General features: G+C 40.6%; 2 pseudogenes; both read right to left on the bottom strand.

Annotated features, from left to right (window-relative positions):
* Positions 1-608: 608 nt before the first annotated feature.
* LOC102832463 lies at positions 609-6867 on the bottom strand (annotated as a pseudogene).
* A 263-nt stretch (positions 6868-7130) lies between these two features.
* Positions 7131-24783, bottom strand: part of LOC102832841 — a 97661-nt pseudogene continuing 80008 nt past the window's right edge.

A 24783-nucleotide genomic window follows, 5' to 3' on the forward strand; every position in this document is an offset into this window, starting at 1 on the left:
ACTTGACGGCACTTAACAACAAATTATTCAGTAGTTTTTAAGTAGGGTGTTATTTAATTTCCATGCATGTGATTTTGTGTCCTTGATCTTCCTATTGTTGATTTGTGATCTGAAAAGATGCTATGTAGCATTTGATGTTTTTAAATTTATTGAGGGTTACTTTCTGGCTTAAAGTATTCTGGACATTGTTACAAATGCTCTCAAAAAGAATGTGTATTATGTTGTTGGGTTGAGTGTTCTATATAAATCTTTGAGTTGGTTGATTATGTTGTTTATTCCTTCTGTGCCTTTGGTGAGTTTCTTTCTAGTGGTGTATTAAAACCCCCTAGGATAAGCACTGGACTATGAACCTCAAGGTCAGCAGTTCAAACCTACCAGCTGCTCTTCGAAAACCCTGAACAGGGTTGTTATGAGTAGGATTTGACTCGATGGCACTCACCAAACAACCAGCCAACTATTATTGTAGTGTTGAATATTTCTTTCTTTAATTCTATTAAAGTTTGTTTTATGTATTTTGGGGCTCTTTCATTGGGAGCATAGAATTTATTAGGTTATATCCTTTTGTTTGATTGACTCCCCTTTTTTCTTTTTTGAAGTTTGCAAATTCTTTATATGTCTAGCTGTTGAGACAAATATTTCTGAGAGCTGAGGTTACCTCTAGCAGAGCAAAACCAAAGCCAGCTATTAAGCACCAGAAAGCTACAGTAATTGAATACAGGACCATTTCTCTTCTAGCTCGTTCTTTCTTCTTCTCTAGAGTTGTAGCTGTCTATTCAGTTTGATGCTCTGTCATCTTAATGAAGATACACCTCCAACAGTAACGTCATTTAAGTTCCTTCAATTGTTGTATCTATATTTGAAATGCCATACATGGAATCATTTCTGACCAGCTGTGCATTTTGGAGAACAACATTTTCACTCACAGAGTGCTCTCTTTTTTAGCTTGCCAACTGCCCGGATTTCTTCATTTTGAGGGGTTGGAGGAGGTCTTTCTAAATCCAGAAAATCTAGCTGTCTTTTACTCCATACGAGGTGGAGTTTTCAGTGCCAGAGGTTTCAAGGGAGTAGACTGAATCAGATCAAGATCTGCTGGTCTTGAAAATGGAATATCTTCATTATTTCCTGCAACAGTAATCCTCTCAGGAACCTGCATTATCACACCAGCATTGGGAGCGCCTTCTTGAAAACCTGGTTCCAGGTCTGCATTTGGTGGTGCTACTTTCAAATTTTCTGAGACTCACTTTCGTTGACTAATACCTTCAGTGTATTCCATTTCATACTGCCATCTCAGTAGCAGTGGGAGAAGGAAATGCTGCTCCACTCAACTTTCCTAGTGGTGTATCAGTGCTTGTTCTTACTCACGTTTAACAGTCCAGCAAATACATGGCTACAAAGCTAGGCTGACACTGCTACCCTACAGTTCGGCTTATGAGACACAACTCTCCTACAGAGCGGAACTGTTTGTGGAGGCATACACTACAACACGGACACTGCTTTACCAGAAATGTGTAACAACTACGGCGCCTTGCTATTTGTCACTATCTGTTTCTGTGCTTCATAGTAAATCCTTTAACTTGCTTCAATGTGCATGCGCTGGACTTAGAGCCACTTGAGTGCCCTTGGTCCCGGGCCGCCAGAGCGTCTGTGGCAAGGGCCACCGACCACTGTTCCCAGGGGTCAGGAATGGGCGCTCTCAGAGGCGGTTGGTGGAGCTCATGGTGTCCGGGGCAAAGCACCGGCCAGCTTTAAGCATGAGATAATGTCCTTCTTTGTGTCTTCTGCTGGTTTTTGCCTTAAATTCTATTTTATCAGGTTTACATTAAGGAGCAACCCATACCGAAGGCTGTGTCTTTGATCTTAATCAGTAAATATTTTAAATCTTCCTTACTTTCAGAAAACAAGGCTTTATCATTTGCGTATCACAGGTTGTTAATGAGTCTTCATTCAATACTGACGCCACATGTTTTATTCATGTAATTCAGTTTCTTGGATTATTTGCTCAGCATGCAGAGTGAATAAGTATAATGAAAGACTACAACTGCGGAGCACATTTTAAGCTAGTGTTCCCTTGTTCTGTTCTAACAACTGCCTCTTGGTCTATGTACAGGTTCCGCATGAGCACAATTAAGTCGCGCAATACTCTTTCTCCGCAATGTTGTCCATGCAATTTGTCATCATCCACATAATCAAAAGCTTTTGCCTAGTCATTAAGCACAGGTACTCATCTTTCTGGTATTCTCTGCTTTCATCCCAAATCCATTTGATGTCAGCAATTACATCCCTTGTTCCAAGTCCTTGTCTGAATCCAACTTGAACCTCTGGCAGTTCTCTTGACATGTACTGTTGCAGCCATTAAAAAAAATTATCTTTAGCAAAATTTTACTTCATGCGATATTAATGATAGTGTCCAATGATTTCAGCATTCTCTTGGGTCACCTTTCTTTAGAATGGGCACAAATATGGATCTCTTCCTATCAGAAGCCAGGTAGCTGTCTTCCAAACTTCTTGGCATAGATGAGTGAGTGTCTCCAGTTTTTTTTTTTTTAACATAATTATTTATTTTTACCCTTTCTACAATTTCTTGGGAAACCTGAGTTTGTTAAAAGATTTCAGTTTGTATTCCATAAATTCTTGGAGCCTTGTTCTTTGTCAGTGTCTTCAGAGCACATAGAACTTTTTCCTTCAGTATCATTGACTCTTGGTCATATGCTACCTCTTGAAATGGGTGAAAATTGCCCATTTCTTATAGGTACAGTGATTCTGTGCATTCCTTCATCTTCTTTTGATGCTTTCTGCTTCATTTAATATTTTGCCTATGGAATCATACATAAGTCAAGGCTTGAATTTTTTTTTCAATTCCCTTAATTTGAAAACGCTGAGCGTGTTTTTCCCTTTTGGTTTTCTGCCTCTCCTTCTTCCTGTTTTAGTCTGGCAGCTCTGCTGAAAACTACCTACCATGTGTGACCCTGCTGGTATTTAAAATACTGGTGGCACAACTTCTTGCATCACAGCAACACATAAGCCACCACAATGAGACAAACTGATATAGATGAGTTGGTGAGGATTTGGACTTCGGGCCTCCCAAACTGTGAGAATAAATTTCAGTTTGTTAAAGCCATCCACTTATGGTATTTCTGATACAGCAGTTCAAATAACTTTAAATCACTCTATAAATATCAGGGAAGTAATGAGATGATGGCTAGCTTGTCTTTTTAATGCATTGTGAAATCTTCACAAACAATCCAAGAATAATTGTAAAGATCATATGTAGTAAGTTGATTTAAGTGTAATAGATTTTTGTGAGTGGTGTTTTCAACTATTTCGCTATGACTTTTCATATAAATTTGTCTTAGGAATTAGAAATTTGTCATTACAACTAGGAAATTGTACCTTTCGAAAATTTGTTCTTTCTTCTCTTGGGAAAGAATGTATATTTACTGGGTTTAAATATAAAGTTTGTTATGACAACAAAAAACTGTAAGATCATTACTACTTTTTCCTGCTGTTTCCCATTTCAATCTCCTACACACACACACACACACACACACACACACACACACACAAACAAACCATTTTTATTTGGAAGAGGATATTCATCTGAATAAAGTAATATGTTGCATTTAAAATTTTGGTATGTGCATTTTCTAAATCAAAGAAGTTCCACAGTTCTTGATCCATCAAACACTGGTTAGCATTGTTATATTTTGAACAATTTTATTTCTATCTTACATCTTCCCTTGGATTTTGAATCTTTGTTCATTCAACTTCACAAGCAAATGTTATTATCTTTCCTTTCTAGCCATCTCTATTCTTCTGTTGTGTTGCCAGCCACTTCTACTTCGGTGGCTATGTACTTGGAAAAAGAATGTAGGATCTCGCTAATTCTATTCAGCTCTGACACCTGCATCCTTCACTTGCATCCAATAAATTATTTTATTCTAGTTACTGTAACAAGTTCCTCCTTAATGAGATTGAATTTATCTTCCTGTAAATCTACTGTAGTATTTTTTTCTACAGCTATACAAAATTGTCACACAATCAGTGGCATAATATAACAGAAATGTATTATCTAGCATTCTTTAGGTTGGATGTCTGACACATATCTCACTAAGCTAAAATCAGGGTGTTGACAGAGTATCTTTAAAATCGAGGTGTTGACAGAGGTTCTGGAGGTTCTAGAAAGAATCCATTTTCATGACTTTCCCAGCTTCTAGAGACTACACTTTTTCTTTGACTCATGCCCCATCTCTCCATTTTTAAAGTAGTAACAAAGGGTTGAAACTTCTCACACCACATCACTCTGACCCCTCTTCTTCAGCTCTCTTTTATTTATTCATGATAATTTCCCTACCCTAAGAGAAAATGATGACCAATCTTAATTCCATCAGACATCATTGTTCTCCTTTGCCATATAAGATAAGAAATTCATGAGCTGTAGTGACTGGGTCACGGACAATATTCTGTCTGCCTTATCTACCTATTCTGAATGTCTGCCTTGAAACCCCTTCTCTTCTTCAACTTTATAAGTTATAAATAATAATAATTATTTATATATATCTTATGTCCCTTAGAGTTGGTTCTGACTCATAGAAACCCTGTATAGGTTTTCTGAGGCTGTAAATCTTTACAGGAGCTGAAAGCCTCATCTTTCTCCTATGGAACAGCTGGTAGTTTTGAACTGCTGAATTTGAAATTAGCAGCCCGATTCATACCCACTATGCCACCAGAGTTCCATATATATGCATGTATATATATGTGTTGTTATGTGTCGTGGAGTCAGTTCCGACTTGTAGCGACCCTATACAGGGTTGCCGAGGCTATAAATCTTTACAGTAGCAGAAAGCCTCATCTTTCTTCCATGGAACAGCTGGTAGTTTTGAACTGCTGACCTTGAGGTTAGCAGCCCGATTCGTAATCACTACGCTACCTGAGCTCCTTATCTTTCAGACTATGTCCTCAGTAGCTTGCAATAAATATCAAACTAACAAATTCAGAAAGGTGCATTTTTCCCCTTTTAATATATAAATTCCTCAAGAACAGGGACAATTATTTCTGTGTGTTCTATTGTGCCTAGTAAATTGTAAATGTGCAATAAATATTGATGATGGGAGGCAGTGAGTTTTTATTATAAGGGTTAGAGACTAAAATGCCAAATGCATATTTGTTGCTTTTTCTATTATGACTTTAGTTTAAACTGAGAAATATCATTGCTTCTGGATAATTGGCCCAGTTATTACATTCAAATAAACATGGAATACAGAGACCTTTGGGCATTTCTTTAGAGAGAATAAATTTGTTAAACATTTAGGGCAACATAGTAATGCATCATCACACATAACTCTTTATTTCTTCTTGCCTATTGATTTCTCATGAGTCCCAAACACCAAAACCCACTGCCAAATGAGTGCAATAATCATTGCATGGCTAAGGAAAATTAAGTTAGCTGAATATATGAATCCCTTTCACTTAATAAAATCTGGGAACATTGAAAGTTATTTAAAAATGGGGGTAGTTAAGTGATTTCAAGGTTCAGGGTGAATCACAAGAAGTAAGAAGTCACAGGTGATAGGAGAAGTCTGGAGAGGAGACACTCTGGGACAAAATGGAGAGTAGGAGCACAAAACATTCTGTTTTGATCCTTAATGAGCTAGCGATTCATCCTGGGCAGCTGGAGGCACGAGATAGTACAGAGTCCTGGCTCTGAGAGGGGAAGAAATGTTAGAGGAGCAGGGAGGAGGCTGAGGTCTGAACAGCAGGAAACACTCAGTATCAGGAGACAGGCAAGGAGAAAGAGGAAAGCAACTGTCAAAGTTAATAAGTCCTCCAGAAAAGGGGTATGGTAACGAGGTGTTACATGCCCTGTATTCCATAGCATGCAGTGAAAACATGATACTGGGCCTCAATGTGAATAATTGGGACAAGTTTTAGAATATCCTCAAGAAACAAAGTGAAACCTGGTTGTCAGATCACCTTACAGATTTCAGGATTCCAATTACTAACATCTCCCTGACTGGAGATCAGACATTTAATCAGGGTCTCAAAGATGTCTGAGTGCAAGAACCCGGGTGTTTCTCCACAGACCACTATCACAAAGACTGGCCATCCTCAAAAGCAGATGAAAGAAGTGTCACTCTGAAAGAGATCAGCAGGGCTTAGGCATTCTGTACCAAGGATGACAGGAAATGGACACAGCCCTCAAGAACTGAATTGAAGCCAGTAGGAGTTGGAGGTGAAAAGTAATGGAAGGCAAATCTCCCCTACTTCACATCTGCCCTGGGATAAGACATTCCCCAACCTACCTGCTGTCAAGGTGAGTGAATGAGGCAGGTTTGGTGGAGTGAAGGTAGAGAATGCTACGGAAGGTTGAACCAAGAAAACCAAGGCTCTTCCAGTTTGGAAAGAGATGAATGAGTCACAGGGACTGGTTGTAAATGGAGAAGGAAGGATCAATGCTGCCCCGTCCAGAACTGTGACTTGACTAACCTTCCAGGATCACTTTACTGATGGATGGTCAAGCAGCCTCCACACTCTGGGTCCAAACAACCAGCATTAGAAAATGCAGTCTACACACTTGCAAAGGACAGGGGAGTGTCAATATTCAAAAAGAAGATGCCTCCTCCCAGGACTGGGATAGCCCCCACTCTCAGGTGACAGACCTCCCTACGAGTTGGGACCTGAAGGAGACAGGTAAAAACTCTTCCTGTCTTGCTCACAGATATCTTCAGAGTAGAGATGCCCTCACCCTCTTCAGGCCATTTCCACCTTAATAGATGGTGCAGACAGGCTACTCACCATTGCAAATCTTGAGGAAGCAGAAAAGATAGGAGAAAATGGACCTCCTCCATTCTGAACATTTTGAATGTTCATCCCCCAAAGTGTGAATTCCTCAGGGTTGCAGGAGGGTCCATGAGGCTCAGATATTCCAGTGGCCACTCAAGACAATAGGGCACAAATAAGTGCTATTGTGTCCCAGTTCCTAAAATGCAAATCTTGGTTCTTTCCTCCCATTATCCTAAATTATGGAGAAATAGTGCAAGAGTCACAAGGAGGTGAGTATACAAGTTGTGAGTGCTTTCCCTTTGCCCTATTTTCATCCCCAAGCAACTCCACCATGCACCCCAGTCCTGTCTTCACAGGGCCTTGACAGGCCTTGGGGAGGCCAAGTAGATCACAGCATCCACGAAGGTAGTGGGCAGATAGCTCACGGGGAAGGTAGAAGAGCTTGGCATCCCAGCCAACCAAGTACCGGTTCGTGGGTAGTAGGCTGTCAGCGCATGTTCCATGCAGCCTGTCACCAAATACAGATTAGGTGAGGCCTTTCTCACAACGATCTCTGCTGATTTCATGTCTGTTCAAAATGTGAGAAAGGAGTTAAATTATATTCTTGTTGTCCTACTGCTCCCACACTAGTACCAGCTTTTGTAGAAAAGTTCCCTATAGCTTCAAAGCCATCCTTCTCAACTTACTTCTACCATATAGCCTTGGCACAACCCTTCCCAGGAGCAGTTGTTCTACACTAACCAGTCTGGGTCTCAGCCTGAGAAGATCTTACTGGTATAAATGAAGGCATCTGCTAACACTAGGAATCCAAGAGTGTGAAACCCAACTGTCTGTAACACCAGTTTGCTAGGTATCCATGGGTTTCTTCCCTCTCTGACTTCAGTTTCCAGCTCAAAATAATAAGGGGGTTCAGAAGGAAACTGAGGCCAGAGAGAGAAGAAATCCTTGAACTTATACCAACGTCTAATAAGCCTGGGCCCTTTTTGTAGTTCACCACAGAGGATGGTGGGAATGGGGCTGAATGTCACAACTCTGTTGGAAAGGCAGGCATTGGAGAACAAGCCATGAGACATATGTTGCTAGTAAAGGGCCTTCCAGACAAGGGTTTGCTTCTCTCTGCACTATCCAAAGACCACTCACAGGAAGCCAGGAACTCCTTGCCATAGGCTTCTTTGACCTCAGGTCTGGTATGATCCCACACTTTCAGGATGTTTTGTTGAATGCTTTTATTGCAAGTCATGCCAGTCTTGAATATGCCAGGCTCGATAATGGCCACTTTCACCCCAAAGGAGGAAAGTTCTCTCCTGCAAGATGGATAGATACACATTAGAAGACTCATCTGAGTGATGACACAGCTGAGAGAAGCTCAGCTGAGAGATGACTTGGGGTTTGCTAGGGAAGGAGAAGATAGCAAATGGATGGAAGAGTATGCCAGAGGTCAAAGCGTCAAGACTTGATGTGGAGAAAATAGAGGATGATAGAACTTCAGTGGTGTTTTGCATTAGAATTAGTGAAATTTAGAGTTAAAAAGCTGATATTGTAAAATTATTTTAAAAACAATTTCAACTGGTCTTCTAATGAGTTTCTCTTTGCCTTCAGACTTTCATTCCCACACACAGTAGTTGGAGGGCTCCCCAGAGGCTAATTTGACTAAGTAGCTCCCTGATGAATTCCAATCCATGGACTTCCACTGTCAATAACACAAAGTTCCAGTGGCTCTTTGGGACCCAAACACTCTTCCCAAGCCTCCTGGTGTCCACCTTCAAAGTTCCTTGACTAGCTCTGGCATTGTCCTTCCTCCTTAGAAGGTCCACAGCACAGACAGCATGTTCACTATTAACTTGGGCCTATGCTGATCTGAGACCCACAGCCAGGAAGCCCTTTTCAGAAGGTTCTCAGCTCAATCCCCTAGGAGTCTCTGCTCAGCTGGAGGCAGCTTCCAAGGCTAGCTCATACAAGTGCCCAGTAAATATCTGCTGAATGGCCTCAGATGGGTGCACCATCTCCATCATTCCCTGATGATGAATATCACACTGGATATACACATGCACTCAGGAAACAAAATATCCATGTTCCAGTTCTGCCTCAGACAATTCCCAACTGTGAGCTCTACTCAAGTGTATGTTTCACTCAACTTGATGGATCTGTGCCTCTTTCCACTCAGAACATTAAAAAGTGGTCCACAAGAAACCATCACCTATTCAAAGAGGGGGAAGGCAACAAAGGAAGAGAGAGGCCTCCAAGCAGAGGTCTAAGGCTATGATTAAATGAACCCTAGAACAAGGTTCCCACAGAAGAACAGAAGCAGGAAGGCTGGGAAGGGGCCATGGTTGAAGTCCCATACCTGAGGGAGTCTGAGAAGGCCTCTATGCCATACTTAGAGATGCAGTAGCCTCCGCACAAAAGGGACACTCTTTCCATGACACTGGCAACATTGACCACGCGGCCTCTCGCCTTCCTCACTTGGGGTAGCAGGCTCAGGGTCACCTCAATTACCCCCAGCAGGTTCACATTCAGTATTTTCATAAAGTCCTGTTTGGTCAGTCATTCATTGTGGCTGTGGCCACTGAGATGCCAGAGTTATTCACCAGACCCCAAAGACCTGGCAACAATGGGAAATTAGAGAATTGACATTTGAGATCATGTCTATATATGTACACAGTTATGGTCCAAATTCACATTCACACTGAGTGACAGGATCGCAGTAGATGTTGGAGGGAGGGAGTAGGGTAGAATCAATAACCACATGGTATCTGTAGGGTATGGGGGGTTTGATGATCCTCTAAGCTGTTGGAGAACAGTAACTGTCTTCTTCCTTTTTTCATTCTTCATGTCCCAATCCAGTGCCTAGTAGATAAGGGATGTTGTTGTTGTTAAATGCTGTTGAGTTGGCTCTGACTCATAGTGACCCTAGGAGTGGCTGGTGAGCTTGAACCACTGAGTTTGAGGTTCAAACATTAACCCACAGCACCACACTAGGACTCCAGATAAGAGACATTATTGTTGTTGTTAAGTGCTGTCATATCATTTGTGACCCATAGCAACCCTGCATAGGGTTTTCGAGGAACAGCTGGTGAGTCTGAACAACCAACCTTTTGGTTTAAACCGACCTTGCAGTCCAGCGCATTAACCCACCGTACCATACCAGGACTCCAGATAAGGGATACTATCCCATATTTAAGGAGCTCTGATAGCATAATGGGTTTCAAGTTGGGCTGCTAACTGCAAGATCAGCAAGTTGGATTTACCAGCCACTACACGGGAGAAAGTTGTGACTTTCTGCTGCTGTAATGATTTACAGCTTCTGAAACTCTATATATAAAGTTTGCCATGAGTAGGAACAGACTCTACAGCATATAACCACCACCACCTCCTCTCAGTATGTGATGAATGTAAAAGCTGATATTAAAAAGTATATACTGGCCAGGAGCGGAGGCCCCTGGGACCATCAAGGGAGAAGAGAGGAGGGCAGGACCCTACCCAGAGAAGCAGTGATGTCAGAGATGGAGGCATTGACAATGACATGGAGAGATGGAGCGTCTGGGAACTCTAGACCCAGAGAGGGAGAGGGGCTGTGTGCTGACAACCAGGGGGCAGGCTTGCAAGGTATACCCTTTGGTTGGTTGATGATGCATGGAGGAGATTGTAACCATGGCAATGTAACGTTATATGATAGGATGAATGTAAAGCTATTGTTATCCCATGTAAACTATCACATAATTCACAATAAAACAGTTTTTGAAAAAAGTATATACTGTGTCCATTAATGACAATATATATTAGTCACAATTTTATAGTGTTGTGGATCCATTGTATAGTGAGTGCTCAACAATTATAATATATTGAAGAAACAGAAAGAGAGCAAGAATGAGGTAAGGGGAGTGTAAAAGAAAAATTAAAAAGAAAAAGTACAAAGATAAAATTGGGTACAGTATGTTAGAAAAGACAGACCTGAAATCCTACTTCTGGGGAATTTGGAGAACAATCTTGCATTTGACATCAGAGAACTGGCATTGAATCCACTTGTATCAATTCTGAGGAACATCAATGCATGCAGGAAGCAAAGTTTACTCTCTGTGCAATAAGTCCAAGAACCAAGAAGGTCATACCACATACCCAATGACCAGACTCACACTTTGCCCTAGAAAATTTCACCCTCATCTCCCTCTCACCTACATGGCCACACTGGCCTCATCTCTCTCTGTCCTCAGCACATTCAGTTTTCAAGAAACCTCTCTGGAAAATGCATGACAGATAAAAGGCACAACCCCAAGGTTTTTGAGTAAACAGAGTTAACAAACTACGACCTTCAGAGCAGGAAACAAAAGTAAATACTCATAGTTCTTCCTGGAAGAGACTCCTGTGCATGTTAGTGAGTCTGTGCATGTATACACATGTGTGCATGCTTGTGTATGTACATACCTGTACTTAGGGACCAGGGAGGAATGGACGTACTGAGAGATACTGGCTAGTCTGCTTTGCTACCAACTAATTGTGTGGCCTTGGCCTGTTTTGCCATCTAAATCTGGTTTTCTTCATCTAATTTAACACACAGAATTTCACTCCTATGAGAACTAATTTACTATTACTCCCTGGGATAAGAAAGAGAAGGCAAAAGACTGAAAGACCTGTTAAAATCACTGACTTGGCAAATATTTTGTCATATATATTTTGCTAGAATATCAATAAAGTGGGAGAGAAGAGAAAATGATGTGAAGGAATAAGTGCCCTCCTGATGGAGTAGTTCTCAGGGGCAGGATGGTGGATGAGTTCACAAAGGGTATGTCTAATCCACAGAGGCTAAGAAAGGAGAGCAGAAGTGGAATAGGGCTAGAGCACTTGGTTAGGAGTGTCAGTAAGAATGCTTGAATGGAACAATTTATGCACTGGGGATTAACAAGTCTACAAGAATGCTGTGTTGTTTCCAAAAGCTAATACAGTGCTGGAAGCATTCATTAGTCTATGCCAAGAAATTTGGAAGACAACTACCTGGCCAACAGAGTGTAAGAGATCCATATTTGTATCCAATGCAAAGAAAGGTGATCCAACAGAATGCAGAAATTATGAAACAGTATCATTATCACTTGCAAGTAAAATTTATAAAGATAATTCAAAAGGTTGCCATCGATACATTAACATGTCTACCTACCTACCTACAACAGGTTGTTGATGTTATTGTTGCTAAGTGTCGTCGAATCGGTACCAACTCATAGTGACCCTGATAGGGTTTCTGAAGAGCAGCTGGTGGGTTTGAACCGCCAACCTTTCTGTTAGCCTGTGGCTAGCAGTCCAGTGTTTATCCTATAGTACCACACCACAACATGTGGCTGACAGAAATTCAAGCTAGATTCAGAAAAGGACATGGAAGAAGGGATATCATTGCAGATATCAGATGGATCTTGGCTGAAAGCAGAGAACACTAGAAAAATGTTTACTTGTGTTTTGTTAACACTGTCTATTTTAAAAACTATGGATACCATTGTGAAGAGTGGGAATTTCAGAACACTAAATTGTGCTCATGAAGAACCTGCCTGTACACATAGACCAAGGAGCAAGGAGATACTGACTGGTTTAAAATTAGGAAAGGTGTGTGTCAGGGTTGTATCCTGTTACCAAACTTACCCAATTTTGTATTCTGAGCACATCATTTGAGAAGCTGGGCTATATGAAGAAGAATGTGGCATTAAGATTAGATGAAGGGTCATTAACAACCTGAGAAATGTAGATGGCACAGCCTTGCTTACTGAAAGTAAAGAGACCTTGACGCACTTACTGATGAAGATAGAATTCAGTCTTCAGTATGGACTACAAATCAATGTAAAGAAAACAAAAAATCCTCACATAGACAACATCATGATAAATGGAGAAAAGACTGAAGCTGTCAAACATTTCATTTCACTTGGATCCACAATCAACCTTCGTGGAAATAGCAGTCAAGAAATCGAATGATGTATTGCATTGGGCAAACGTACTGAAAAAGACCTCTTTAAAGTGTTTAAAAAGCAAAGATGTCACTTTGAGGACTAAAGTGTGCCTGACCCAAGCCATGGTATTTTCAGCCACCTTATATGCATGTGAAGGCTACACAATAAATACGGAAGACTGTAGAAGAATTGATGCATTTGAATTATGCAATTGGTGAGGAATATTGGATATTCTGTGGACTGCCAGGAGAACAAACAAATCTGTGTTGGAAGGAGTACAGCCAGAATGCACTTTAGATTCAAGGATGATGAAGCATACTTTAGACATGTTATCAGGAGGAACCAGTTCCTGAAGAAGAACATCATGTTTGATAAAGTGAATTTTTGAAAATGGTACGGGACTAGGCAGTGTTTCCTTCTGTTGTACATAGGGTCACTATGAGTCAGAACTGATCTGATGCACCTAACAACAATAACATGCAAAGTAGGCATGGGATTTTCACTCAAAGGGAGACTGCCACAGGGGAAGAGGGCTTGGATTTTCCCCATGGATTGGATCTGGGTCCCTTATGGGCTTCTCCTTGTTTTCCCATCTTTGCATCCTATTCAGTGACTCCAGACTATGAGAAACCCCGGAAAGGAAAAAATTGCCCCTCACCTCTGGTGTAAGGAAATGCAAAGTGTTGAATTCAATTATTTTATTTTACTCAATAATGTCTTTTAGAATGTGAATATGTCTTTATTTACAGAAATCTTTACAAAGACATTATTTATTTCAGAAAAAACAACAACTCAGAGACAATTTCGGCATGCAACAGTGTAACAGTGTTGTTGTTAAGTGAATTCAAATCAGTTCCGACTCATTGAGACTCTGTGTAGGGGTTCTTAGGCTGTAAATCTTTGGATTATAGGAGCAGAAACCTTCATCATCCTCCGTTGGAGCTGCTGGTGGGCTAGAATCGTTGACCTATGGTTCACAGTCTAGTCAATTGCTTAAATAAATGATCATCTGTCTACATGCTGGAATATATACAACACTGAACACCATGTACTGGAAGGGATTTAAAATACTGATCACAGCATACATAATATAGAAAATAATTGACTTTGGGTGATAAAAGTCAAGTGTTGTTCTTTCTTTATCTTTATCACTCTTTCTTAAATGAACATGTTTTACATTTATAACTTGAACTAAGAGATCTACTTTATCACAAGAACAAGTTGATTGTGGGATCCCATACTAGTTATTTGACCTAAATGTCCATTTAGTCTTCATGCCTTGAAGTCTCCTCCAGTAGAGATGACCTAATGAAGAATCGATGCACTTGAGTTATGGTGTTGGAAAAGAATCTTAAAGGTACCATGGACTACTAGAAGAACAAACAAACCTGTGTTGGAAAAAGTACAGCCAGAATCCTCTTTGGAAGCAGGATGGCCAGACTTTGTCTTTCAGACTTTGGACATGTTATTAGGAGATGCTATCCCTGGAGAAGGACATCATGCTTCATCAATTGGAGGAACAGCAAAAAGAGGGAGACCCACAACGAGATGAATTGACACAGTAGCAGCAACAACGGACTCAAGCGTAACAGTAATTTTGAGGATGGCACAGGATTCGGTGGTGTTTTGTTCTGCTGTTCAGGGTTGCTATGGATTAGAACTGACTTGATGGCACCTACCAACAACAAGAGGAACAATCAGAAAAAAGAACCAACAATTCAAATAAAGTCTAAAAATGATGTGGGACACTATCAAGAGAAATAACTTACGTGTGATTGAAATTCCAGAACAAAAAAAGAAAAAAAAACTTACAGAGAAAATTGCCAAAGAGCGTTTTCTATCACATAATGAAAAACGAGACAATATACATTCAAGAAGCTGAATGAACTCTAACAGGACAGACCCCAAAAGAAAATCAGCAAGACATAATAAAACTTTCCAGGTACACATTTGCTTATTCATGTGTCACAAAGCACTCCTCTCTCTAGAGAACATTAGGTCATCTCTACTGAAAGAGACTTCAACTTTTTCATTCATATGAAGCTATCGAAAATACCTTGGCTTCGGTTAGGCGTACTTTAGTCCTCAAAATGGCATCTTTGCTCTTGAACACTGTCAAGAGGTCTAGTGCAACAGATTTGCATAATTCAATACATCATTTGGTTTCTTGACTGCTGTTTCCAGGAGTATTAATAGTTGGGTTCAGGCAAAATGAAGTCTTTGACTACTTCAATCTTTTCTCCATTTATCTTGATGTTATTTATTGCTCCAGTGGTGAGTATTTATGTGTTTGTTTTTTTACACATTGAGGTGCAACAGATTTTTCAAGCTGTGGTCTTTGATGTTCATCAGTTAGCATTTTAAGTCCTCTTTACTTTCAGCAAGCAAGATTGTATCATCTGCATACCATAGGTTTTTAATGAGTCTGGCTCCAAACCTGATGCCACATTCTTCTTTATATAATTCAGTCTCTCAGAATATATGTTCATTATACAAATAGAATAAGTATAGTGAGAGAATACAAGCTTGGCACACACCTTTCCTAATTTTAAACCAATCAGTGTCCCTTTGTTCTGTTTGAACAACTGCATATTAGTCTATGTACAGGTTCCTCATGAGCATAATCAAGTGTTCTGGAATACTCATTCTTCCCAATGTTGTCCGTAGTTTGTAATAAATGACACAGTCGAAAGCCTTTGCATAGTAAATAAAGAACAAGTGAACACATTTTTAGTATTCTCTGCTTTCAGCTAAGATTCATCTGATGTCAGCAATGATAACCCTCTTTCCATATCCTCTTCTGAATCTGGATTGAACCTCTGGCAGCTTTCTATCAATGCATAGTTGACACCATTTTAAAATTATCATTAGCAAAATTTTACTAGCATGTTATTTTAATGATCTTGTGCAATGATTTCTACATTCTGTTGGATCACCTCTCTTTGAAATGGGCACAAATACAGATATCTTAAAATCAGTTGGCCCAGGTAGCTAGCTATCTTCGAAATTTCTTGGCATATATGAGTGAATGCATCTAGTAATGTCTCAGTTTGTTGAAAGACTTCACTTGTATTTCATCAGTTCCTGGAGACTCATTCTTTGCAAAAGCCTTCCGAGCACATTGGATTTCTTCCTTCAGTACCATTGGCTCTTGATCGTATGCTCCCTCTTGAAGGCTCAGAGTAGGAAATGTATTCCTGGAAAGCTCTTGGCCTGATGGGATGCACAGAGTCTGCCCCAGGGTACCTTCTGCTTTCTTTCAGTATGATGTTTTAGATGTCATCCCACAACTCTTCTGGTGTTTCGTCATTAGTGCCTAATGCATCAAATCTGTCCTTCAGATGATCTCTAAATTCAGGTGGGATGTGTTCAATGTCATATTTTGGCTCTTGTGGACTTGTTTTAATTTTCTTCAACTCCAATGTGAACTTGCATGTGAGCAATTGATAGTTTGTTCCACAGTCTGCCCCTGGCCTTGTTTTAACTAATGATAGGGAGCTTTTCCACCCTCTCTTTACACAGATGTAGTCAATTTAATACTTTTTATTCCATCTGGTGAAGTCCATGTGTTTTATGTTGTTTAAAAATATGTTTGTAAAGAAGAAGTCACTGGTTTTGCAAAATTCTATCATGTGATCTACAACATCATGTCTATCACCAATGCAAAATTTTCCAACTACCAAACCTTACTCTTTTTCAATATTTGTATTCCAATCAACAGTAATTATCAATACATCTTGATTGCATGTTTGATCAATTTCAGACTGAAGAAGTTGGTAGAATTCCTTCATTTCCTCATTACTGGCTTTAGTGGTTGAGACATAAATTTGAATACTAGTGACATTAACTGCTCTTCTTTGTAGGTTATGGATATTATCCTATCACAGACAGCATTATATTTCAAGATATATCTTGAAATGATATTTTTTATGATAAATGCAACTCCATTCCTCATCAATTTGCTATTCCTGGCATAAGAAACCAAGTGATTTTCAGATTTGAAATGGTCTATTCCAGTCCATTTCAGCTCACTAATGCCTAGGATATTGATGTTTATGTGTTCCATTTTATTTTTGACAACTTCCACTTTTCTTAGAGTCATACTTTGTGTATTCCATGTTCTGATTATTAATGAATGTTTGCAGCTGTTTCTTCTCATTTTGAGTTGTGCCCCATCATAAATGAAGGTCTCTAAGGCTTTACTCCATTCTTGTCATCACGGTCAACTCTACTTTGAGGGGCAACCCTTCCCATGTCATATTTGAATGCCTTCTAACCTGAGGGGTTTATCTTCCAGCACTGTATCTGACAATACTCATGTGTCATTCATCATGGTTCAACATTCAATATTCTGATGTTGTTTGACAGCATTTCACTGCTATTCATAAGGCTTTAAGATGGCGAAACATTTGGAAGTTGTCCACCTCTCCTTCTTCTGAGTTTTTCTTAGTCTGTCAGCTGAAACCTATCCACCATGGGTGACCCTGCAGCTTTCAAAATACCAATGGCTTAGTTTTCAGAATCACAGCAACATACAAGCTGCCACAATGCAACAAACTGACAGACAAGTAGATTAGATTGTTCCTCTGTTGTTGTTGTTGTTATGTGCTGTGGGTCGGTTCTGACTCATACCAACCCTGCACAGGGTTTTCAAGGCTGTAAATCTTTACAGGAGCTGAAAGCCTCATCCTTCTTCCATGGAACAGCTGGTAGTTTCGAACTGCTGACTGTGAGATTAGCAGCTCAATTTGTAACCGCTACGCTACCAGAGCTCCTTAGATTGTTCCTCTAGCAAATAATTATTGAAAGATGTGTCTTCAAATTCTGTAATTCAGACTTTCATTGATTTAAATCTCCTTCTCTTGCCCTTCAATATATTACCTATTTCTGAAATCTTAGTATTTGTTTTCTGAATTTCTTTTTGATGTTTTTGAATGGTTTCTAATATTTATTTATTTTTTTGTCAGTTTGTTCTTGCAATGTTTTCCTATATTCTTCCTAAGTTTTTTTCTGTGTTATCCATGCTTTCATCTGCAGCTTTCTGTATCTTTCTCTCAATCCATCGAAGATACCTAAAAATCATTCTTTTGAATTCCTTTTCAGGTAGTTCCAATACCATTTCTGGTATATTTTCTGGTTCTGTATTTTGGTCGTTTATTTGAACCATTCTGTCTTGTTTCTTTGTGTAAAGTGAAAATTGTCTGTTGTCTCCAAGACACTGTGGTATCATTGTATTTGTATTTGACTGTTCTTAGGCACTCATCAACTGTCTTCTGGTAGCATGATAGAGACTGAAAGTGTATATGCAGGTCTTTGTTTGCTGTTTGTGTAGCATAGTTCAGGACAGATTTGTCTGATATCTGCTGATTATGATTCATTTGGTGGTACAGGAATGGATAGTGGCACTTGGCCAGTGGGTGGAGACACAGGAGGTAGGGATGTGACTGAGCCATATAGGCATAATTGTGTCTTTCAAAAACAAACAACAGGAAGAAAAGATGTGATGAAGCAGGATTCATGTACCTCCTGATGTCAGGGTGGTACATCTGGCTCTCAATTGCAGGCAGAGCAGAGACTTCAGAGGAAGGGGTGTCATCTGGGGGGGTGAGGGTGGCAGCAACCAAAAGAGAACAAAGAATGAGAGAGAATGGCACTCTCTTTTCTGCTAACCTCCAGTGCACATCCTGTGCCCCCAGGTTGATGTGTCAGTTGACTGCCATCCACTAAATTTCAAGATGGCATGTTGTGCCAGGTCAGCTGACATCTCACTTGTCTGTATCTTCTCTTGCTACTGCTGTTCATCCTCCTATCCCAGTCGGTACTCAATCCACTTCACTATCCCTTTCTCTGAAGCACAGAGTTCCAGTATCATCACCTATATTTGGTAGAGTCCTTATTGTAGACTGCTCAGTGTGTCTGCCAACTCTGCTATCTCACCCCAGAAAGTCACCAAGACATATTATAAACTCTCCAAAACCAAAGATAAGGTAAGAATCCTGAGAACAGTTTGGGAAAAACTAAAAGTTACTTACAAAGGAAAACTAATCAAACTAAGCTCTGATTTCTCGGTAAAAACCATGCAGGCAAGAAGATAATGGGATGACATATATAAAACTCTCAAGGAAAAAATTGCCAAGCAAGAGTCATATACTCAGAAAAATTGTCCATCAAATGACCCAATGATGGGGAAATCAGGTCATTTCCAGATGAACACAAATGAAAAGAATTTGTAAAAATCAAACCAACCTTACAAAAATTGCTAAAGGGAGATCTTTGGACAGAGAATCCACAACAGCAGACAGCAACCTGAGATTTAAATATACGACAATATAAACTAGAACTCAACCCAGATATGTTGTTAAGTGTTGTTGAGTTTGTGTCAACTCATAGTGATCATGTATAAAGTTTCCAAGGAGTGGCTGTTGAGCTTGAACTGCTGGCCTTTCAGTTCAGACAGACCTTAATATCCAGTGCTTATTCTATAGCACCATACCAGGACTCCAACCCAGATATAGAAGTATCCAAAATAAAATAATCTATGAGACTGAAAACAGGAAAACAGAGGTATCAGTATGCTGCAACAACAACAAAACACCACAAAGTAAGAACAGGGAATATTATGTTACAGAATTTCCAAATGAAGAGGAAATCAAGTGGATTTCAAGAATAAAATAAACTAAACAAAAATAAACCTAACTGTAACCCTAAAGCTGAACCAAGGCTTAGTCTTAGCCCTAGCCCAACCCCTACCCTTAAGACACTAATCTAACCTTAACCTAGTCATGGTCTTGACCCTAATTCCTTACTCCCACTCCCAATAAAGAAAGAAGTAAAACCCCTATGGAGAACAATTCTACTCTGACACACATGAGGTCACAAAACCAGAAAAAAGATAAAGAAAAATTATAAAATTTGGAAGAAAAAAAAAAAGGTGCACCCTGTGAGACATAAGCAGGGTCCAGCCTGGTCCAAGCCCCCCACTGCCCTGAGCCAATAACTCCAAGTTGAGTTCCAGTCCTCACTCCTCATTCAGAATCTGCCCTGAATATAGGTTGGTAAGGAGCTCTGGTAGCATAGTGGTTACAAATCGGTCTGCGAACTGCAAGGTCAGCAGTTCAAAACTACCAGCTGTTCCGCGGGAGAAAGAGGAGGCTTTCTGCTCCTGTAAAGATTTGCAGCCTCGGAAACCCTGTACAGGGTGGCTATGAGTTGGAATCGACTCCATGACACAAAACAACAACAACATTGGTGTGGTGCTGTAAGATCAGTACTGGACTATGAACAACAAGGTCAACAGTTCAAACACACTAGCTGCTACTTGCAGGGTCACCATAAGTTAAAACCAACTTGACGGCACTTAACACCAGTGACAGCAATCTAACCCTGGTAGTCAAAGTCAATCACTCCAGTTCTGTCTGGAAACTCCAGGACTCAAGACACCATGCATAGTCACACCCTAACTGTAAAGACAGACTTAGGGAATTTAGTTGTTGTTAAGTGCCATAGAGTCAGTTCCGACTCATAGTGACACTGTGTAGAGTTTCTGAGGTTCTAAATATTTGAAGGAGCAGAAAGTCTTATCTTTCCCCCACAGAGCAGCAGACTGGCTCAAACCAAGGAACTTGTGGTTCACAATCCAGTGCATATTGTATATGGCACTGACTAGTATAGATAGGACATTAAGACAATAGCTTTATTGAACTTCCATTAATTCTCAAGCAACATCTACCTAGAAGCAAAGTTCATCTGCTGACCTGGGGAATTCCAACTCTTACCCTAGGGTGAACGCCCAGGGCAGTGTTGGGGGAGGAGGTGAGGCCGCCCCACTTTACACACCAATGGACAGACTCCAGCCTCTGCTCCAGAAAATGGCTCCTTCCCTTCACATTCTCACCTCATGTCCCTTGATATCCAGATCACCTAACTCTTGGCAAGGCTCCTGGAAGTTAAAGAGTAAAAGGACACTGTTGTTATTGTTAAGTGCAATTGAGTCAGCGTCCACTCACAGTGACCCTGTATAGGGTTTGCAAGAAGCAGCTGGTGGGTTTGAACTGCCAACCTTGCAGTTAGTAGGCCAGGGCCTATCCTACAATGCCACACTAGAAAATATACAATAATAAAAGCTACCAGCCCACAGAGCTCAGGTCAGCAGAAGCAGGATTTCAGGTAATTTCATGTGGGATGGAGATTTTGAGGGTCAGATTTTGACCCTGGAAATATAAAAGAATAGGCCCTGCAAGACCAATCTCTACCCTGCTCAGAAACCTCTCCTTGCCTTAAGAAAATGCATAGTCTTTAAGGCAACTTTGTTATTTTACTTAATATTACTGAGAATGGGAATAAGTCAATAGTCACAGAATTCTTCATTGAGATGTTATTTCCATCCATAAAAATAGGGAAATAATTTTAGTATCTCATGTATCAGCATGGTAGAGTATATAAGACATGGGGAAGGATTTGATAATGAAAATGTTGCTCATAGATTACAAAATGTAGAGAATAAATCCAATGGTAGTAGAGTGAATGTTACTTTGTTCTTTGCTTTCTTTACTACATCTATAATCAAAATCCAGAAAAAACAGTGATCTACTTGCTTCACCTGAAGTCCCTCAGCTCTCCATGACTCAGAGTCACCTTAAGTGGGGATGATCTAATGTCCTCTAGATAGAGGAGTGCTTCATGAAGCATGAATAAGCAAATGAGCTCCTGGTGAGACAAGCAGAATTCAGCCTGGCCCAGGTCCCCTTTGCCCTGCACCAACCCTTCAAGTTGAGTTCCAGGCCTCACTCCTCTTCAGAGACTTTGCCTTGAATATAGACTGGTCTCATCTAACTCTGGTGGCCATCATCAGGGACTCCAGAGTTTTCTCTGGAAACTCCAGAATTTCTATTCTGGAAACTACAAAGCTGAAGCCTTATGATAATCAAAACATCTTGGCAATTTTCCTTGGTAGAGAAGAAAGCTGTCCCCTTTACATGGAGAGAAGAAACAAGCAGGAATTTGAGTGGTAACTGTTTTTCATGTACTTTTCCACCCACTGGTGAATGCATCAATATTCTCTGTTTTGGTAACATTCATAATCTTCTTTTATCTAGCCACTGATGATTGATTGATCTCTTAGCTCTTCAGCCATTTACGTAGACTTACGCACAGTCAGCACCCTGAGGCCTTACTGATCCAGTTGACTGGCCAGCAGTTTTCCCAAGCCTGAACCACAGGACATGATAAAGACATACCTGTTTCATAGGTAAGTCACCACAGATCCAGCATAGAGGCAATACATGCCCCCGAGGCCACTGAGTACAGTCACAAGTCTTTGTTAGAACAAAGCCTAAAGGCTACAGTTGGGCTACTTCTTCTTTGTCGGTAGGACTGTGTGCTGCCCTACTGAATCTCTGTGGTGGGGTCTCAGTACTTTTCTTGTTCATATCCATCCTTCATTTAAAAAAAAAAAAACACACTTTAGATTAGTATTGCACTTTAGCCTGTCTGCGATCACTCTAATAGATGCCATTGGCTTCCCAAATACTACTTCTTCCCAGCCATCTCCCAAGTCCTCCTCCCATTCCTTGTTCCAGTCTTCTTTACACTGGAGCCCTCTAATCTAGATGCTGTAGTCCAGTACTAATTTTGTCCTTCAGTCTGTAAACGACAATAATTGGATAAATCAGGGATTCATAAGGTATATAATATTGCAACACATTGTTGAAAAGCTTAACATTTCCTGAAGACCCAAGATCTTCTTATTTTTTTTTTTAGATATTTATTATGAATTGAGTTTACATGGGAGAACATCAGATTTACATTCATCCTATTGTATTTTGTTTCACTGCAATGAGTACAATCCCTTCCATGCATCATCATTCAATAGCATTTGCTTCCATTCCTTCTGTTTGTTTGTTTTTTTGATGAACACCAAAGCACTCAAGAATATATAATCATCCAAACAACCAAAGGGTATACCTGCAAGCCTGGGTCCTGGCTGTCAGAATACAAACCCTCTCTCTCCCTGAGTCCAGAGTCCTAACCAATCCATCTCTCTACATCATCGTCTCTGCCTCCATCTCTGGTGTCACTGCAGGATAGGGTCCCACACTTGGCTTTTCTCCCTTGAAGGTACCAGGGTCCTGCACTCCTGGACTGCAAGATCAACCACTCCCCTTCCTTTGTTACAAAATGTCTGCCTTTACATCTGCAACATTCACAATCAGTCCTGATAGCAATTATTCACTATTGAACCACAAGAGTCTTATCCCCATCTTCTTTCACCAGCACCATCCAGATAGGTTGGAAACCACTCAGAGGAGATTCTACCTTCCCCTGCACCCTCTGAAACTAGGCTCCCTCTTGAAAGCTTGTAAGCCAGTCACTTCACGCCTTTGTAGTCTGTCCCCTGCCCCCCCTCCACCCCACATTTTGGGTAGCCAATGTCTAAGTTGCCCATCCCTGTCAAACCTGTATACCGAGGGGATGGGAATGATCCTTGCTGTAAAGATTTGTTCCCACTTTTGAGCTACTACATCCATAAGTATAGATCTAGTTTATCAAATTGTAGTGGATTACTCTTTTTTTCCTCATATTTCTTCCTCTAGTCAAGTTCTGATCATCCAGCCATTGAAGCCAGATCAAATGGGTACTATCTGCAAGTATGGGAGTTCTTGTGGATGTTTCACTCTCAACTCTAGTCCTCTGTGGCAATGTCCCTGTCCCTGGGCCCAGAAGTCCCCAGGTCTTGCCATACTGTTGGCCAACCAGGTCTCAACCCAGGTTGGTAACATCCCAAGCCTGAACTACAGGTTGACAGGAGTCTGTTGAATGTGGTTGGATTTAGCTCACAACTTCATTGCTGTTTCTCCACCCCCCCACACACACCCCAATTCCCCTTATCAGTACACCAACGTGGTCACCAGGAAGACCACATGACTGCTCTTGTATTCCCATTGAGTCTCAGTCTTGGAAGGGGATTTTCCCTGAGGGGACCCAACTGCTTGCTTTGATGGCTCCCTGGCAAACAACTTACTTGTTCTTGTAGTAGACATTCAGACTGTCGTTATTGTTTTTTATTTTTCCTGCTGGTCTTTCTTTCAAGAAGTATCTTCTGTTCTTCTAGCCAATCCAGGATTGTCTGTTTGTCTTTTCAAGAAGAAATTTCCCACCTCAGAAGATTCTGGATGGGGATCAGGATTCCACCTATGGTCTTAAGCAATGCAAAAGCTCCGCAGGAAGCCTCCTTCACAGGGCAAGTTCTTGGCTCATTTTAGGTATTGAAGAAGAGAAAAAGGAATAGCCAGAAACATCACCATAGAAAGCTTGTAAGTCCATCTTCAGCCTATAACTGATTGGAATACCTATTTCTGGCTATTCCTTGTTCTCTTCTTCAAGTGTCTGTTTTACAGTAGTAGGCAAGGCAAACCAACTTTCAAAAGACAGCCAAGAATGTTAACATTACTTCTGCACATTTACCCATTTGAACCATGTCTCAATCCCTGTATCCCAGAGCCCTGTTGTTCCAAGGTTGAGCATATATCACTATTTACCTCTGTCCCACTTAACCCATGCAAACCTGCCTGGTTGTTCTTCCATCTGCCTTGTTCTTCCATTCCCCTCCCTCTTCTTGTGTATTGCCCACCTCAGCACCCAAACTATCCTGTGTCTATTCCCTACCCTGTACCCCACCGTCCCCTCCCTCCCTCCACCCCACCCTTTATACCCCAATAACTAACAAAGAATTTTGTTGTTGTTTTTTTTTCCCTTTTAGTGTGGGTACATTTTCATAAGCTTTTACAATAATGGTCCTATGCAGTATTTATCCTTTTGTGACTGACTAATTTCACTCAACATAATGTCCTCAAGGTTCATCCATGTTATGCGGTGGCTTTCAGCTTCCTTGTTGTTCTTCAAGGCAGCATAATATTCCATTGTGTGTATGTACCAAAGTTTATTTATCCATTCGTCCATTGATGGGCATTTAGGCTGTCTCCATCTTTTTGCTATTATAAATAGTGCTGCTATGAACATCGGTGTGCATATATCTACTTGTGTTATGGCTTGTATTTCTTCTGGATAAATACCAAGTAGA

This window comes from Chrysochloris asiatica, unplaced genomic scaffold (genome assembly GCF_000296735.1).
Source record: "Chrysochloris asiatica unplaced genomic scaffold, ChrAsi1.0 scaffold00033, whole genome shotgun sequence".
In the NCBI taxonomy this organism is placed as follows: domain Eukaryota; kingdom Metazoa; phylum Chordata; class Mammalia; order Afrosoricida; family Chrysochloridae; genus Chrysochloris; species Chrysochloris asiatica.